This window comes from Sphaeramia orbicularis, unplaced genomic scaffold (assembly GCF_902148855.1).
Source record: "Sphaeramia orbicularis unplaced genomic scaffold, fSphaOr1.1, whole genome shotgun sequence".
Lineage (NCBI taxonomy): Eukaryota > Metazoa > Chordata > Actinopteri > Kurtiformes > Apogonidae > Sphaeramia > Sphaeramia orbicularis.
The window spans coordinates 27,598-47,500 of NW_021941551.1; the positions used below are offsets into that span (position 1 = coordinate 27,598).

Consider the following 19,903-nt stretch of genomic DNA (forward strand, 5'->3'; position numbering starts at 1 on the left):
TTTATTCACATGTATTTTGTGAAAGGGTAGTTTATAAATGTACATTTTTTCAGCATTTAATGAGTTTTGGCACGAAAACAAAGAAACATTTGATTCATTATGATTAGATTAGATTAGATTAGATTAGACTAGTTTAGATCAGGTTAGTTTTGCTTAGATCAGATTAGATTACATCAGATCAGGTTAGATTAGACTAGATTAGATTAAATTAGATTAAATCTAACTTCATTGATCCCTCAGTAAATTCAGGTTCCAACAGCAGCACAAACAGAAAATGCAGACAAGAAAAGAACAAAAGAAGAACTAGAGAGAGAGACAGAGGTTCTAGTGTAGTTCTGGTCCTGGTTCTGACCCACTTTAGAACCAGTTGGTCTGAATGTGGAACCTGAACTAAAGTCTTGGTTCCTGTTGACAGAACCCTTATTGGACCCAGGTCATGTGTCTGATGTTCTATTGGACCCAGTTTTAACTACAAACAGCTGGTTTTTACATCTGTATGGACTGGACCTGGACCTGGACCTGGACCTGGACCTGGACCTGGACCTGGACCTGGACCTGGACCTGGACCTGGTCCGTCTGTGAGAAGATGAAACTGGAAACAGTGGATTTTTCAGACGTAGCCCAGAACGTCCAGTCCCTGTGGTTTTCCTGTGTGTCCGACTGTGGGCAGGATTTCAGATTACATTTCTGTTTATGCATTTATGGCAGACGATCCTTTCCAAAGCAAACTTACAGGAAAAAAACAAAATGACAGACTGAAATACAAGAATAGATTAAAGACATAAAGCAGCCGTACAATGAAAAACAGTGAAAAAGAAAAAAAATAGGAAGAACAAAGAACAGTCAAATGCGTTGGACAGCTGTTATCTAACACAACATTTCCTATAAAATACTGTTTTTATTGTTCTAAGAGCAGAGCCCAGTGATCGGATAAAAATATTTGCACAATTAAAAAAATAAATAAATATAAAACTTCAGATCAGTCATTACCTCTAACAGTTATTTATCAGGTTAAAAGGCGGATTTTTGGAGTAAAATGTAGTAAAACACTTTATTTTAGCCCACAGTGTCAAACTACAGTAACCACTGTCCAAACATACATGTGTGTACTGAGGGGTGCGTGTGTGTGTGTGTGTGTGTGGGGGGGGGGGGGGGGCGGATTCCTTAGTTGTGTCACATGACTCCTGTTTTCATTTGTTCTATTTTTTCGCATCAGTTACAAACGGGTTCGGAAAAAGAAAGTGAAAATAAAAAAGGACGATGATGTTCAACTGTTTTTAAGTGAAGTTCATTTTCTATAAAAGGGAGTTTTTTCTGAAGACGCTCTGGGAAGCACCACACACACGCACACGCACACGCACGCACACACACACACACACACGCACACGCACACACACACGCACGCACACACACACACGCACGTACACACACGCACACACACGCACACACACACACACGCACACACACACGCACACACACACACACACACGCACACACACACACGCACACACGCACACACACACACACACACACACGCACACACACACACACACACACACACACACACGCACACACACACACACACACACGCACACACACACACACACACACGCACACACACACACGCACACACACACACACACACGCACACACACACACACACACGCACACACACACACGCACACACACACACACACACACACACACGCACACACACACACACACACACACACACACCCCTCATAAATGAATGTTGAATGCCTTTCAGTTTCTGTTTGCAGTTTCAGTGACTCATCCTCAGAACATCAGATTTGGACGCTGATGTAACGGTCATGACATCACACCAGCTGACAAACGCACAAAATGTGAAGTGTGCAAAAGAAAAACTGATAATGGAAACACCGAAATGTCGCAAAAACTGTCAAAGATCGCATACAAGTTCTTAGGTTGTCATGAGGTGTGTTCTGAGTCTTTTATAAATGCCTGTTTTTACGTGTTTGCTTTTCCAGTGTATTTGAACAGAACCTGTTTGTACTGAGGCTTCGTCCTGTTTCCATGGGTTCAAGGCTTCGGTGGTGACTTTGGTTGGAAGTCTGACTGACACTCCAACACTGTAAAAAAGAAAAAAAATCTTGATTTAAGTCAAAAAATATCTTGAATTAAGAAAAAAAAATCTTAACTTTGGCAAAAAAATCTTGAATAAAGCCCAAAAAAATTATTGAATTAAGAAAAAAAAATATTAAATTTTGCAAAAAATCTTTAACTATGCAAAAAAATCTTGACTTAAGCAAAAAAAAAGAAAAAATCTTAAATTTAGTTAAAAAAAATAAAATAAAATCTTGAATTAAGTAAAAAAAAATTTTTTTAAAAATCTTGAATTCAGCAAAAAAAATCTTAAATTTAGCCAAAAAACCTTGAATTAAGCCAAAAAAAAAAAAAAAATTTAAAAAATCTTGAATTAAGCCAAAAAAAAAATCTTGAATTTAGCAACAAATCTTGAATGAAGCAAAAAATAATAATCTTGAATTAAGCCAAAAAATTCTTGAATTAAGCCAAAAAAACATCTTACATTTAGCGAAAAATCTTGAATGAAGCAAAAAACTAAAATAATAATAATAATAATAATAATAACAATAATAATTTTTAAAAATCTGGAATTAAGCCAAAAAATATCTTAAATTTAGTGAAAAATCCTGAATTAAGCATAAAAAATAGATATTTTGAACTAAGTTTAAAAAAAAATCTTAAATTTAGCAAAAAATCTGGAATCAACAACTTCAAATGTTAGTCTTTGTTTTAGTCCAAAAAAACCCATTAAATTGTGAAACTCTTTCCATTTCCAAACTCTCCTGTACCAATAAAATGTGACTAACCTGAACAAATGTGTCCAACCTGAAATGTCTGTATTCAATTCAGTCCAGTTTAAACTCTTTTCTTCCTGTTCTTCAGTGTTTAGTGTCTTTGGAGATCTGATCCAGAATGCACATGGACTAATGAGAAGTGGAGGAAGAAGACTGAGAACATTACACTGATTTATCTGAAGAAATGTCCGTTTTTTCAGGTTCTTCACAGTTTGTAAAAGTCAGTATTTTCATCACTTCTTGTGTTGTTTTTTCAGTCAAACACAATTCAATTCAATTCAATTCAACTTTATTTGTATAGCCCAATATCACAACAAGGTTATCTCAAAGGGCTTTACAGAGTCAGTTAGAGTAAACAACAGTCAAATGAACAGCAAGAAAATGAGTAGTGTCCAGGGCATCCCCCGTCCTACACACACAGACCTACATGTGCAGCTGTCATTCTTTCTGGGTTCTTCTGTTCTTCTTTTCCTGGTTCAGTCCACTGCAGACCAGATCAGACTGAATGTGGAACCTGACAGAACAGGACTTTAGAACCCTGTTTGTACTGTATGTGTTTGTGTTGAAGTTAACCTGAACAAACACGCCTTAATGTGTTTTATGCTGTTGATGAAGAGGCGGAGCCAGCCCTCTGCTCCCGCCCACTTGTTATTTTTGTTTTATATTCTATGAAAAACTTGGATCAGATCCAGAATAGAAGAAAAGAAAAGAGCCTCTGGTGTCAGTGAGCAGAAGTTACACCGAAACTGTGGTGGGGCCACTCTGCACCACAGAAGAAGAAAAACACAACAAACAACAGAACCTGTACAGACAAACAAACACACAAACAAACACACAAACAAATAACTGGGATAAAAATGATAAAGACTAAAAATGTTCAAATACAGTGTGAAGGTTTACAGGTGAGGGAGTTGTGTCAGACTGTGTGTAGATGTGTGTGTATGTGTGTAGATGTGTGTGTGGATGTGTGTAGATGTGTGTAGATGTGTGTAGATGTGTGTGTATGTGTGTAGATGTGTGTATGTGTGTGTATGTGTGTAGATGTGTGTGTATGTGTGTAGATGTGTGTGTGGATGTGTGTAGATGTGTGTGTATGTGTGTAGATGTGTGTGTATGTGTGTAGATGTGTGTGTATGTGTGTAGATGTGTGTGTATGTGTGTAGATGTGTGTGTATGTGTGTAGATGTGTGTATGTGTGTGTATGTGTGTAGATGTGTGTGTATGTGTGTAGATGTGTAGATGTGTGTGTATGTGTGTAGATGTGTGTGTGGATGTGTGTAGATGTGTGTAGATGTGTGTGTATGTGTGTAGATGTGTGTGTATGTGTGTAGATGTGTGTGTGGATGTGTGTAGATGTGTGTGTGGATGTGTGTAGATGTGTGTAGATGTGTGTAGATGTGTGTGTATGTGTGTAGATGTGTGTATGTGTGTGTATGTGTGTAGATGTGTGTGTATGTGTGTAGATGTGTGTGTGGATGTGTGTAGATGTGTGTGTAGATGTGTGTGTAGATGTGTGTGTATGTGTGTAGATGTGTGTATGTGTGTGTATGTGTGTAGATGTGTGTGTGGATGTGTGTATGTGTGTAGATGTGTGTGTGGATGTGTGTAGATGTGTGTGTATGTGTGTAGATGTGTGTGTGTATGTGTGTAGATGTGTGTGTATGTGTGTAGATGTGTGTGTAGATGTGTGTGTATGTGTGTAGATGTGTGTGTATGTGTGTAGATGTGTGTGTATGTGTGTAGATGTGTGTATGTGTGTGTATGTGTGTAGATGTGTGTGTGGATGTGTGTAGATGTGTGTAGATGTGTGTAGATGTGTGTGTAGATGTGTGTAGTATGTGTGTTAGAGTGTGTTATGTGTATGTCGTGTGTAGATGTGTGTGTATGTGTGTAGATGTGTTTGTGGATGTTGTGTCATGATGTGTAGATGTGTTGGGATGTGGTGTATGTGTGTAGATGGTGTGTGTATGTGTGTAGATGTGTGTATGGTGTGTATGTGTGGTAGATGTGTTGTGTATGTGTGTAGATGTGTGTGTGGATGTTGTGTATGATGGTGTAGATGTGTGTAGATGTGGTGTGTATGGCTGTGTAGATGTGTGGTGTATGTGTGTAGATGTTGTATGGTGTGTGTATGTGCTGTAGCTGTGTGTGGTATGTGTGTGTATGTGTGTAGATGTGTGTGTATGTGTGTAGATGTGTGTGTGGATGTGTGTATGTGTGTAGTGTGTGTGTATGTGTGTAGATGTGTGTGTATGTGTGTAGATGTGTGTGTATGTGTGTAGATGTGTGTGTGTATGTGTGTGTATGTGTGTAGATGTGTGTGGATGTGTGTGTGGATGTGTGTGTATGTGTGTAGATGTGTGTGTATGTGTGTAGATGTGTGTGTATGTGTGTAGATGTGTGTGTATGTGTGTAGATGTGTGTGTAGATGTGTGTGTGTATGTGTGTAGATGTGTGTGTATGTGTGTGTAGATGTGTGTGTAGATGTGTGTGTATGTGTGTGTAGATGTGTGTGTAGATGTGTGTGTGTGTAGATGTGTGTGTGTATGTGTGTGTAGATGTGTGTGTAGATGTGTGTGTATGTGTGTGTAGATGTGTGTGTAGATGTGTGTGTGTGTAGATGTGTGTGTAGATGTGTGTAGATTTGTGTGTGTAGATGTGTGTGTAGATGTTTGTGTAGATGTGTGTGTAGATGTGTGTGTAGATGTGTGTGTAGATGTTTGTGTAGATGTTTGTGTAGATGTGTGTGTATGTGTGTGTAGATGTGTGTGTAGATGTGTGTGTATGTGTGTGTAGATGTGTGTGTAGATGTTTGTGTAGATGTGTGTGTATGTGTGTGTAGATGTGTGTGTAGATGTGTGTGTATGTGTGTGTAGATGTGTGTGTAGATGTTTGTGTAGATGTGTGTGTATGTGTGTGTAGATGTGTGTGTATGTGTGTGTAGATGTGTGTGTAGATGTGTGTGTATGTGTGTGTAGATGTGTGTGTAGATGTGTGTGTATGTGTGTGTATGTGTGTGTGTATGTGTGTGTAGATGTGTGTGTAGATGTGTGTGTAGATGTGTGTGTATGTGTGTGTATGTGTGTGTGTATGTGTGTGTAGATGTGTGTGTGTAGATGTGTGTGTAACTGAATAAATTGAATTGAATAAAAACTTCTGTTGCTCCACTCCACTCCGCTCGTCTGGGGAACGTAGTCTGGTGGTCTCCAGACCTTGTACAAGACAATCCAGGCTCTTTTCATGGGTCGTTCCATGTTGGTGGAACGCTCTACCAAGTGCTACAAGAACAGAGGCATCCCTGCCTATGTTCAAGAAGCTCCTGCAGACCCAGCTCTTCCAGGAGCACCTTTTCCCAGGATTATCCCAGATTTTCCCAGGATTATCTCTGGACCTGCTGCAGTGGTCCTGCCTCTCTCCTCCTTCATCACCACTCACTTATCCTCAACTGCCTCCATGTGCCTCCCCCTACTCCCCCCCTCTCCCCCAGTCTCTCTGTTTCTCTCTTTCCTTACTCTGTCTCTTTACCCCTCTCTCTCCTCCTGTCACTCGTCCTCCTCAGTCTGCTTCTGCTCCAGGTTTCTGCTGTTAAAGGTCCTGTTTCCTTCCACTGTCACCATCACTACTGTTTACTTCTGTTGGATTCTGTTGGGTTCTGTAAACTGGCTTCAGTCTGGTTTGGACCAACTCTGTATAGAAAGTGTCATGAGAGAACTTTTGTTGTGATCTGGGGCTACACAAACAAAATTTGGTTGATTGAGTGATTTGATTGGTTTTCCCTGAAAGTGTCTTTGGAAAAAAGTGTCTGCCAAATGCACAAACATAACTGTGTGTGTAGAGCTGTGTAGATGTGTGTGTGTGTGTGTGTGTGTGTGTGTGTGTGTGTGTGTGTGTGGTCTGGAATGGTCAAAGGGATCATGAAGATGGTTATTATTATTATTATTATTATTATTATTATTATTATTATTATTAGTGTTATTATTATTATTATTATTGTTGTTGTTGTTGTTGTTGTTGTGATCATGCATTTGTTGTGTTTTATGTCTTCTTGTTGCTCATGTGTTCTGTGTTGTAGAAAACCCACCAGTGGACTGTTCTTCTAAACTAGCTCTTGTGTAGAATTGTGCTGCTGCTGAAAAGTGCATCCCCAGCCGTGGGTGATGCAGTTTTCAGCTGTATCTGTTTGCATTGTTCTATATTTTGTGTGTTGTGTGTCTAAGATGGAACTTTAGACAGTTTTATATACCTTCCAGTTTGCACATTCTTTAATATTAACCAGATTAAAAAAACAGAACTGTAATATTTGTCAGTATTATGTATTAGTTGTAGTATTATTATTCATGACTTCATTGCTACACCAGTATGATGGTGTTCAGAGGCTGGATAATTCACAGTGAATGTAATTCCCTACAGTCACAAAACAGAAGCAGTGGTCAGTCTGGTGCACACGGTCCTGTCCATGACTGATATAAGGGGGGGGGGGGGTTTCAGCAGGAAGTAGAATTCAGCACAACAGCCCTAACCTTAACCCTGGTCCCATCCAACATGTCCATGTGGGCCCAGGAGGGTTCCATGTGGGCCCAGAAGGGTTCCATGTGGGCCCAGGAGGGTTCCATGTGGGCCCAGAAGGGTTCCATGTGGGCTCAGAAGAGTTCCATGTGGGCCCAGAAGGGTTCCATGTGGGCCCAGAAGAGTTCCATGTGGGCCCAGAGGGGTTCCATGTGGGCCCAGAAGAGTTCCATGTAGGTTTGTCTGCAGTTTCCATGGTGACCACACATGTGTTTGACCAGAGCAGAATAAGAATCACAGATCTGAATGTATTATTATTTATTCTTCACACTATTTTATTCCACGATATTTATCTGTCATGTTATTTGCATGACTTAAATTCTGTTTAACAAATATCTTAGTTTGCAATACTTTTAATATTTTAATGTAAATAAATGTACCTTTTACTGATATGTGTAGTTTGACTCATATTTGTTGTAGTTTGACTCATATTTGTAGTTTTTTTACTCATTTGTTGTAGTTTGACTCATACTTGTTGTAGTTTGACTCATATTTGTTGTAGTTTGACTCATATTTGTTGTAGTTTGACTCATATTTGTAGTTTTTTTACTCATTTGTTGTAGTTTGACTCATACTTGTTGTAGTTTGACTAATATTTATTGTAGTTTGACTCATATTTGTTGTAGTTTGACTCATATTTGTTGTAGTTTGACTCATATTTGTTGTAGTTTGACTCATACTTGTTGTAGTTTGACTCATACTTGTTATAGTTTTAATTATATTTGTTGTAGTTTAACTCATACTTGTTGTAGTTTGACTCATATTTGTAGTTTTTTTACTCATATTTGTTGTAGTTTGACTCATACTTGTTATAGTTTTAATTATATTTGTTGTAGTTTAACTCATATTTGTTGTAGTTTGACTCATATTTGTTGTAGTTTGACTCATATTTGTTGTAGTTTGACTCATATTTGTTGTAGTTTAACTCATATTTGTTGTAGTTTAACTCATATTTGTTATAGTTTGACTCATATTTGTTGTAGTTTGACTCATATTTGTTGTAGTTTAACTCATATTTGTTGTAGTTTAACTCATATTTGTTGTAGTTTGACTCATATTTGTTGTAGTTTAACTCATATTTGTTGTAGTTTAACTCATATTTGTTATAGTTTGACTCATATTTGTTGTAGTTTGACTCATATTTGTTGTAGTTTAACTCATATTTGTTGTAGTTTGACTCATATTTGTTATAGTTTGACTCATATTTGTTGTAGTTTGACTCATATTTGTTGTAGTTTAACTCATATTTGTTGTAGTTTAACTCATATTTGTTGTAGTTTAACTCATATTTGTTGTAGTTTGACTCATATTTGTTGTAGTTTGACTCATATTTGTTGTAGTTTGACTCATATTTGTTGTAGTTTGACTCATATTTGTTGTCTGTCTGTAAATTCATGCAGTGAACCTCAGAGCTGTGCCTCAGTTTTGTTCTACTTGGTACAATAACGATAAAGAGATTCAGATTCAGATTCAGATTCAGATCTGGTCAAACACATGTGTGGTCACCATGGAAACTGAGGACAAACCCACATGGGACCCTTGTGGACCCACATGGACATGCTGGATGGGTGGAGGTACAGGTGTACTCCACCCTCCAGCTGCTACAGGATCCTCCTACTGCAGAAGAGGAAAGAAAAGAAAGAGGAGGAGGAAAGAGAAAGAGGAGGAGGAGGAGGAGGAGGAGGAGGAGGAGGAGGAGGAGGGCGTCATTTCGAAAGTGAAAGTAGTATTTAGTGTGAGCGCTTCTTTAATTCACAGCAGACTGAGAGAGAGAGTGGGTTAGAGCTCAGACCGAACACTGTCCTCCTGCCAGACTGTCTGTCCTCCAGTCCTCCTGTCTGTCCTCCTGTCTGTCCTCCAGTCCTCCAGTCTGTCCTCCAGTCCTCCTGTCTGTCCTCCAGTCCTCCTGTCTGTCCTCCAGTCCGTGGGTTTGCCGCCTGTTGTCTCCAGTGGATTACTGACACGAACAAAGGTAAGAGATCTGAGTCTGAACACGAGCCACGAACACGGAGGGATCCGAGGTCTGCGTGGACCCGGGTGGTCCTGTGTGTGTGTGTGTGTGTGTGTGTGTGTGTGTGTGTGTGTGTGTGTGTGTGTGTGTGTGTGTGTGTGTGTGTGTGTGGAGTGGGAGGTCCACGGACGGGTACACAGAACCAGCCCGGACCCTGGTCCACATGGGCCGGGTGTCCGCAGACCTGCACAGGGACCAGGTCTGCTGTGGTCCCGTACATGTGATGTATTTAAGGACCCACAGGAGGTGTGGGATTTTACATCCACAGCAACAGCACGTGTTTGAGGCACAATTATAAAATATAGATCTGTAGAAGTTAGAGAGGAGTTAGTCTGAAAGGGTTCTGAAACAAAGACAGAACACATCCATTCTATTCTATTCTATTCTATTCTATTCTATTCTATTCTATTCTATTCTATTCTATTCTGCTCTATTCTGCTCTATTCTATTCTTTTCTATTCTATTATATTCTATTCTATTCAGTTCTATTCTATGGTCTGTATTTTTAGGGTAAAGTCTGTTTGTATTTGGCTGAATTTTCTTTCCTTTCATTAAATAATGTTGCATCAGTAAATACAATTAAACTCACATCAGTTCATTAATAGGAACAGGTCTGATTCTGGTGCTGCGTTTAGGGAAGCTGGGAATATGGACCGCTCTGTTAATACTAATGATCTGAATAATGAAGGGTTTCTCATCATTTCATCTTCACTTTCTTCATATAATTCTACATCTTTTTTCTGCATCTCTTTCAAATATGACAACGTGTTTTTTCATCATATTGTGCGTTCACTTCATTCTCTGAAAACGGAGTTTTTCTTGCTGTAGTTCAACTGTGTTCACGAAATGTTCAGGGTTTTCTGGAAATATTCCAACTTTTTCCAATAAATGTAGTTTATTTGCTGAATGTTTTACCATAAGATAGTTTTTGTCTTGTCATGTTTTGTAACTTTATTCATTCAAATTGGATTGGATTGTGTGATTTTTTTTATTGAAACATTCCAACTATATTTCTATAAATAATAATAATAATAATAATAATAATAATAATAATAATAATCCAACTTTATTTTTAAAGCACTTTAAAACAACCACAGTGGACCAAAGTGTTGGACAGAAGAATGTAAGCACAATAGAAATTAATCAAAGCATTAAAAACATTAAAATGAAATAAAATAAAATAAAACAAAGTTAAAATATAAAAACAGAAACAAAATGTCAACATTGCACAAGTGTTAAAAGGCCAAGGAGAACAGGTGGGTTCTAAGAAGAGATTTAAAAATGGTAATAATAATGATAATAATAATAATAATAATAATAATAATAATAATAATAATGATAATAAATAAACTCTTACAGTATGACTTCCCAGAACGTAGTTATGTGTGTGTGTCTGTGTGTGTGTGTGTGTGTGTGTGTGTACATATATATATATATATATATATATATATATAAATATCATATATATATATATATATATATATATATATATATCTACAGGGTGGGGAAGTAAAATGTACACTATTTTGAGGCAGGGATGTAAAGACAGTGTATGACCAATTAGTTTCTTGAAAGTCATGAGAATTTATTTGCCACAAGAAAATGTCCATAATAGAAAATGTTTTTATTCTATGTGTCCTCCTTCTTTCTCAATAACTGCCTTCACACGCTTCCTGAAACTTGCGCAAGTGTTCCTCAAATATTGGGGTGACAACTTCTCCCATTCTTCTTTAATAGTATCTTCCAGACTTTCTGGTAATAGTTTTGCTCATAGTCATTCTCTTCTTTCCATTATAAACAGTCTTTATGGACACTCCAACTGTTTTGGAAATCTCCTTTGGTGTGACGAGTGCATTCAGCAAATCACACACTCTTTGACGTTTGCTTTCCTGATTACACACATGGGCAAAAGTTTGTGAAAAGGTATGGATAATAGTGTTAGGTATGATTATGACATCAGTATATGTTTGGGTTCAAAACAACTGACGTAGTGTCTGCTGAGAAAAAACAACTACATGTTCACTGTACATTTGGCTTCCCCACCCTATATATATATATATATATATATATATATATATATATATATATATATATATATATATATACAGGTGGTGCAGTGGTTAGCACTGGTGCCTCACAGACAGAAGGTCCTGGGTTCGATTCCAACACCAGTCGACAGGGGGTGGGTCCTTTCTGTGTGGAGTTTACATGTTCTCCCTGTGTCTGCGTGGGTTCTCTCTGGTACTCTGGCTCCTCCCACCATCCAAACACATGCACTGATAGGTTAATTGGTTAATTTAAATTGCCCATAGGTGTGAGAGTGATTGTTTGTCTCTATATGTTCAGCCCTGGGATGAACTGGCAACTTGTCCAGGGTGAACCCCGCCTTCGCCCCTATGTAGCTGGGATAGGCTCCAAGAGACCCCCGTGACCCTAGTGAGGAGAAAGCAGGTTCAGAAAATGAATGAATGGCTGCATCCTGGGCCTGAGTCTGATCCTCCACACACCTCAGTCCAGTTACAGTCCAGTCCATCTGTAAAACCTCAGGTCTGTCTCCAGTCCTTATTCTTATCAGTTCACAGTAGACTCATGTGTCTTTGTCAGGTGCTCATTGACGTCCACACCACTCCCTTTAAAGTTCTTTTCCTGTCTCATCGTTTCAACTTAGTGTTTCCTGTTCACAGACTCCACCACAGTGGTGGGCGTGTTTGCTTTATCCTAGTGTGGAAGAATGTGACCAGCTCAGATTGGTTAACTCTCCATGTGAATGTTCTGACTGTTCATCAGTTGGATCAGCTGTTGTTCTGGACCAGGGCTGTCCAGTCCTGGTCCTCCAGATCCACTCTCCTGCATGTTCTGGACCAGGGCTGTCCAGTCCTGGTCCTCCAGATCCACTCTCCTGCATGTTCTGGACCAGGGCTGTCCAGTCCTGGGGCCTCATGTATGAAGCGTGTGTACTCACATAAACCTGGCGTACGCCCTTTTCCATGCTCACGTTCAGATGTATAAAGACTGAAATGACCGTGGAAATGTGCGGTCCTTCCCGCCAACTCCACAGCTGGAGTACACACGTTTCCAGTGTTTGGAACCTTTGGAGATACTGAGAGGAGACACTGAGGAACTGTTCATAATGTGAAAAAGGTCATTCCTCTGTCTGATGTGCACATCAGAGATACAGAAGAACAATGAACACACAGACATGTCATCCTACTGCCAGAGCAGCACACCCACCACCAGAACCAGAACCAACCAGAACCAGAACCAACCAGACCAACCCTGGACCCATCAGAGCCAGTCCTGCCCGGAGGACATTCAGCAACAACCACATAAACAGACCAGGACCCAGAATTCCCTGTTGGTAAATGCATTTCCTGTAGTCTTCATGTCTGTCAGAACATTTATGAGTCGGTCCAGTCGCTCACTGACTCCACCCATTGTCCTCATGATGTCCTCTGGTGACCCGGGTCAGCACAGACCCATGCAGGTGTTCTGGACACCGGTCAGACGGGCATCAGCAGTGGGCTGTGGTGGACCGGAGGACCGGCTAACACTGGAGTCCACAGAAGCCTGTGTGACAGGAGGATGGTCCTGGGTCTGAGCGTCTGCTGTGGCACTGGTGGAGATAATAATGAGGGATTCAACTGGAGTCAGTCTGGGATCTCCTCTAGGATCTGCTCTGGGATCTGCTCTGGGATCTGCTCTGAGATCTGCTCTGAGATCTGCTCTGGGATCTGCTCTGGGATCTCCTGACATGATCACACATGAACCTGTCTGTAGTTCAGCTGTGCTCAGACTGTGGATGACCTGTAGAATGAACTCATGTGACTGACCCTCATACTAAACCTGTATTTACCTGGTGCTGGTCCCAGTCGGTCCAGTCAGACCAGTGTCACCCACAGTATCGTCCACTTTCTGCTCAGTTTCTGTTCGTCTCTTTTCTTCTTCCTCCTGTTTCGTCCTCCGCTTCACCTCCACCTTGACGTCATCATGTGATCCTGCAGACAGGGGAATTCCACCTGCAGACCCTGTTTATACTAATTTGCATATTTAAATGTGGGCGTGGAGAGGGAGGAGTCAGGTACTCCAACATATGCGCTCAGTTCCAGCTGATTGGATGAATAAAGGAAGTGTACGTGGATTCAGGCGTACGCTCAGTTTTATACATCTGGATTTTTTTGTGCGTTCTGACTTTTCTGGATTTGGGCGTACGCCAGGTTTACCGATGAAATCCACACAAGTCTGTGAACATGAGGCCCAGGTCCTCCAGATCCACTCTCCTGGATGTTCTGGACCAGGGCTGTCCAGTCCTGGTCCTCCAGATCCACTCTCCTGGATGTTCTAGACCAGGGCTGTCCAGTCCTGGTCCTCCAGATCCACTCTCCTGCATGTTCTGGACCAGGGCTGTCCAGTCCTGGTCCTCCAGATCCACTCTCCTGCATGTTCTAGACCAGGGCTGTCCAGTCCTGGTCCTCCAGATCCACTCTCCTGGATGTTCTGGACCAGGGCTGTCCAGTCCTGGTCCTCCAGATCCACTCTCCTGCATGTTCTGGACCAGGGCTGTCCAGTCCTGGTCCTCCAGATCCACTCTCCTGGATGTTCTGGACCAGGGCTGTCCAGTCCTGGTCCTCCAGATCCACTCTACTGGATGTTCTGGACCAGGGCTGTCCAGTCCTGGTCCTCCAGATCCACTCTCCTGGATGTTCTGGACCAGGGCTGTCCAGTCCTGGTCCTCCAGATCCACTCTCCTGGGTGTTCTAGACCAGGGCTGTCCAGTCCTGGCCCTCCAGATCCACTCTCCTGCATGTTCTGGACCAGGGCTGTCCAGTCCTGGTCCTCCAGATCCACTCTCCTGGATGTTCTAGACCAGGGCTGTCCAGTCCTGGTCCTCCAGATCCACTCTCCTGCATGTTCTAGACCAGGGCTGTCCAGTCCCGGTCCTCCAGATCCACTCTCTTGCATGTTCTGGACCAGGGCTGTCCAGTCCTGGTCCTCCAGATCCACTCTCCTGCATGTTCTAGACCAGGGCTGTCCAGTCCTGGTCCTCCAGATCCACTCTCCTGGATGTTCTGGACCAGGGCTGTCCAGTCCTGGTCCTCCAGATCCACTCTCCTGCATGTTCTGGACCAGGGCTGTCCAGTCCTGGTCCTCCAGATCCACTCTCTTGCATGTTCTGGACCAGAGGCTGTCCAGTCCTGGTCCTCCAGATCCACTCTCCTGCATGTTCTGGACCAGGGCTGTCCAGTCCTGGGGCCTCATGTATGAAGCGTGTGTACTCACATAAACCTGGCGTACGCCCTTTTCCATGCTCACGTTCAGATGTATAAAGACTGAAATGACCGTGGAAATGTGCGGTCCTTCCCGCCAACTCCACAGCTGGAGTACACACGTTTCCAGTGTTTGGAACCTTTGGAGACACTGAGAGGAGACACTGAGGAACTGTTCATAATGTGAAAAAGGTCATTCCTCTGTCTGATGTGCACATCAGAGATACAGAAGAACAATGAACACACAGACATGTCATCCTACTGCCAGAGCAGCACACCCACCACCAGAACCAGAACCAACCAGAACCAGAACCAACCAGACCAACCCTGGACCCATCAGAGCCAGTCCTGCCCGGAGGACATTCAGCAACAACCACATAAACAGACCAGGACCCAGAATTCCCTGTTGGTAAATGCATTTCCTGTAGTCTTCATGTCTGTCAGAACATTTATGAGTCGGTCCAGTCGCTCACTGACTCCACCCATTGTCCTCATGATGTCCTCTGGTGACCCGGGTCAGCACAGACCCATGCAGGTGTTCTGGACACCGGTCAGACGGGCATCAGCAGTGGGCTGTGGTGGACCGGAGGACCGGCTAACACTGGAGTCCACAGAAGCCTGTGTGACAGGAGGATGGTCCTGGGTCTGAGCGTCTGCTGTGGCACTGGTGGAGATAATAATGAGGGATTCAACTGGAGTCAGTCTGGGATCTCCTCTAGGATCTGCTCTGGGATCTGCTCTGGGATCTGCTCTGGGATCTGCTCTGGGATCTGCTCTGGGATCTGCTCTGGGATCTCCTGACATGATCACACATGAACCTGTCTGTAGTTCAGCTGTGCTCAGACTGTGGATGACCTGTAGAATGAACTCATGTGACTGACCCTCATACTAAACCTGTATGTACCTGGTGCTGGTCCCAGTCGGTCCAGTCAGACCAGTGTCACCCACAGTATCGTCCACTTTCTGCTCAGTTTCTGTTCGTCTCTTTTCTTCTTCCTCCTGTTTCGTCCTCCGCTTCACCTCCACCTTGACGTCATCATGTGATCCTGCAGACAGGGGAATTCCACCTGCAGACCCTGTTTATACTAATTTGCATATTTAAATGTGGGCGTGGAGAGGGAGGAGTCAGGTACTCCAACATATGCGCTCAGTTCCAGCTGATTGGATGAATAAAGGAAGTGTACGTGGATTCAGGCGTACGCTCAGTTTTATACATCTGGATTTTTTTGTGCGTTCTGACTTTTCTGGATTTGGGCGTACGCCAGGTTTACCGATGAAATCCACACAAGTCTGTGAACATGAGGCCCAGGTCCTCCAGATCCACTCTCCTGGATGTTCTGGACCAGGGCTGTCCAGTCCTGGTCCTCCAGATCCACTCTCCTGGATGTTCTAGACCAGGGCTGTCCAGTCCTGGTCCTCCAGATCCACTCTCCTGCATGTTCTGGACCAGGGCTGTCCAGTCCTGGTCCTCCAGATCCACTCTCCTGCATGTTCTAGACCAGGGCTGTCCAGTCCTGGTCCTCCAGATCCACTCTCCTGGATGTTCTGGACCAGGGCTGTCCAGTCCTGGTCCTCCAGATCCACTCTCCTGCATGTTCTGGACCAGGGCTGTCCAGTCCTGGTCCTCCAGATCCACTCTCCTGGATGTTCTGGACCAGGGCTGTCCAGTCCTGGTCCTCCAGATCCACTCTACTGGATGTTCTGGACCAGGGCTGTCCAGTCCTGGTCCTCCAGATCCACTCTCCTGGATGTTCTGGACCAGGGCTGTCCAGTCCTGGTCCTCCAGATCCACTCTCCTGGGTGTTCTAGACCAGGGCTGTCCAGTCCTGGCCCTCCAGATCCACTCTCTTGCATGTTCTGGACCAGGGCTGTCCAGTCCTGGTCCTCCAGATCCACTCTCCTGGATGTTCTAGACCAGGGCTGTCCAGTCCTGGTCCTCCAGATCCACTCTCCTGCATGTTCTGGACCAGGGCTGTCCAGTCCTGGTCCTCCAGATCCACTCTCCTGCATGTTCTGGACCAGGGCTGTCCAGTCCTGGTCCTCCAGATCCACTCTCCTGCATGTTCTAGACCAGGGCTGTCCAGTCCTGGTCCTCCAGATCCACTCTCCTGCATGTTCTGGACCAGGGCTGTCCAGTCCTGGTCCTCCAGATCCACTCTCCTGCATGTTCTGGACCAGGGCTGTCCAGTCCTGGTCCTCCAGATCCACTCTCTTGCATGTTCTGGACCAGGGCTGTCCAGTCCTGGTCCTCCAGATCCACTCTCCTGCATGTTCTGGACCAGGGCTGTCCAGTCCTGGGGCCTCATGTATGAAGCGTGTGTACTCACATAAACCTGGCGTACGCCCTTTTCCATGCTCACGTTCAGATGTATAAAGACTGAAATGACCGTGGAAATGTGCGGTCCTTCCCGCCAACTCCACAGCTGGAGTACACACGTTTCCAGTGTTTGGAACCTTTGGAGACACTGAGAGGAGACACTGAGGAACTGTTCATAATGTGAAAAAGGTCATTCCTCTGTCTGATGTGCACATCAGAGATACAGAAGAACAATGAACACACAGACATGTCATCCTACTGCCAGAGCAGCACACCCACCACCAGAACCAGAACCAACCAGAACCAGAACCAACCAGACCAACCCTGGACCCATCAGAGCCAGTCCTGCCCGGAGGACATTCAGCAACAACCACATAAACAGACCAGGACCCAGAATTCCCTGTTGGTAAATGCATTTCCTGTAGTCTTCATGTCTGTCAGAACATTTATGAGTCGGTCCAGTCGCTCACTGACTCCACCCATTGTCCTCATGATGTCCTCTGGTGACCCGGGTCAGCACAGACCCATGCAGGTGTTCTGGACACTGGTCAGACGGGCATCAGCAGTGGGCTGTGGTGGACCGGAGGACCAGCTAACACTGGAGTCCACAGAAGCCTGTGTGACAGGAGGATGGTCCTGGGTCTGAGCGTCTGCTGTGGCACTGGTGGAGATAATAATGAGGGATTCAACTGGAGTCAGTCTGGGATCTCCTCTAGGATCTGCTCTGGGATCTGCTCTGGGATCTGCTCTGGGATCTGCTCTGAGATCTGCTCTGAGATCTGCTCTGGGATCTGCTCTGGGATCTGCTCTGGGATCTGCTCTGAGATCTGCTCTGAGATCTGCTCTGGGATCTGCTCTGGGATCTGCTCTGGGATCTGCTCTGGGATCTCCTGACATGATCACACATGAACCTGTCTGTAGTTCAGCTGTGCTCAGACTGTGGATGACCTGTAGAATGAACTCATGTGACTGACCCTCATACTAAACCTGTATGTACCTGGTGCTGGTCCCAGTCGGTCCAGTCAGACCAGTGTCACCCACAGTATCGTCCACTTTCTGCTCAGTTTCTGTTCGTCTCTTTTCTTCTTCCTCCTGTTTCGTCCTCCGCTTCACCTCCACCTTGACGTCATCATGTGATCCTGCAGACAGGGGAATTCCACCTGCAGACCCTGTTTATACTAATTTGCATATTTAAATGTAGGCGTGGAGAGGGAGGAGTCAGGTACTCCAACATATGCGCTCAGTTCCAGCTGATTGGATGAATAAAGGAAGTGTACGTGGATTCAGGCGTACGCTCAGTTTTATACATCTGGATTTTTTTGTGCGTTCTGACTTTTCTGGATTTGGGCGTACGCCAGGTTTACCGATGAAATCCACACAAGTCTGTGAACATGAGGCCCAGGTCCTCCAGATCCACTCTCCTGGATGTTCTGGACCAGGGCTGTCCAGTCCTGGTCCTCCAGATCCACTCTCCTGCATGTTCTGGACCAGGGCTGTCCAGTCCTGGTCCTCCAGATCCACTCTCCTGGATGTTCTGGACCAGGGCTGTCCAGTCCTGGTCCTCCAGATCCACTCTCCTGGATGTTCTGGACCAGGGCTGTCCAGTCCTGGTCCTCCAGATCCACTCTCCTGGATGTTCTGGACCAGGGCTGTCCAGTCCTGGTCCTCCAGATCCACTCTCCTGGGTGTTCTAGACCAGGGCTGTCCAGTCCTGGCCCTCCAGATCCACTCTCTTGCATGTTCTGGACCAGGGCTGTCCAGTCCTGGTCCTCCAGATCCACTCTCCTGGATGTTCTAGACCAGGGCTGTCCAGTCCTGGTCCTCCAGATCCACTCTCCTGCATGTTCTGGACCAGGGCTGTCCAGTCCTGGTCCTCCAGATCCACTCTCCTGCATGTTCTGGACCAGGGCTGTCCAGTCCTGGTCCTCCAGATCCACTCTCCTGCATGTTCTAGACCAGGGCTGTCCAGTCCTGGTCCTCCAGATCCACTCTCCTGCATGTTCTGGACCAGGGCTGTCCAGTCCTGGTCCTCCAGATCCACTCTCCTGCATGTTCTGGACCAGGGCTGTCCAGTCCTGGTCCTCCAGATCCACTCTCTTGCATGTTCTGGACCAGGGCTGTCCAGTCCTGGTCCTCCAGATCCACTCTCTTGCATGTTCTGGACCAGGGCTGTCCAGTCCTGGTCCTCCAGATCCACTCTCCTGCATGTTCTGGACCAGGGCTGTCCAGTCCTGGTCCTCCAGATCCACTCTCCTGCATGTTCTGGACCAGGGCTGTCCAGTCCTGGTCCTCCAGATCCACTCTCCTGCATGTTCTGGACCAGGGCTGTCCAGTCCTGGTCCTCCAGATCCACTCTCCTGCATGTTCTGGACCAGGGCTGTCCAGTCCTGGTCCTCCAGATCCACTCTCCTGCATGTTCTGGACCAGGGCTGTCCAGTCCTGGTCCTCCAGATCCACTCTCCTGCATGTTCTAGGCGTTTCCCTTTTCCAACACACCTGACACTCATTCTCAGACTTCTGCGCAGCTGGATGATCCACTGAGCATTTGAACCAGGTGTGTGGAAGTAGAACTGCAACTGATGAATCAGTGAGGTGCTTGAAGCCAGTGCAGAAATTCCTGATTCGATTAATTGACTCGAATTGATTGAAGGGAAAATATGGAAGTAAATCTGTCTCATCAGATTTTGAATTATAAAAGCCACTGAATTTCTACCACTGATTTTTTCCACTGAAATTAAGTATCTGGATTTTTTGCATCTGAATTTATTGTGTCTGAATTTTTTTAATTCTACATTTATGAACGTAGTTGAATTCAAAGACAAAAAATCCAGATGCTTAATTTTAGTGCAAAAAAAAAAAAAAAATCCAGATAATTAATTTTAGT

The 19,903-nt window shown here is 44.2% G+C and overlaps 1 protein-coding gene across 1 annotated transcript in view; it reads left to right on the top strand.

The window, feature by feature from the left end:
- Positions 1-9,203: 9,203 nt before the first annotated feature.
- LOC115416085 (uncharacterized) overlaps positions 9,204-19,903 on the top strand; it is a 67,288-nt gene continuing 56,588 nt past the window's right edge. The window contains exon 1 of the mRNA XM_030129792.1: positions 9,204-9,399. The gene's annotated coding sequence lies outside the window, so the exon portion shown is untranslated. The remainder of the gene's footprint in view (positions 9,400-19,903) is intronic.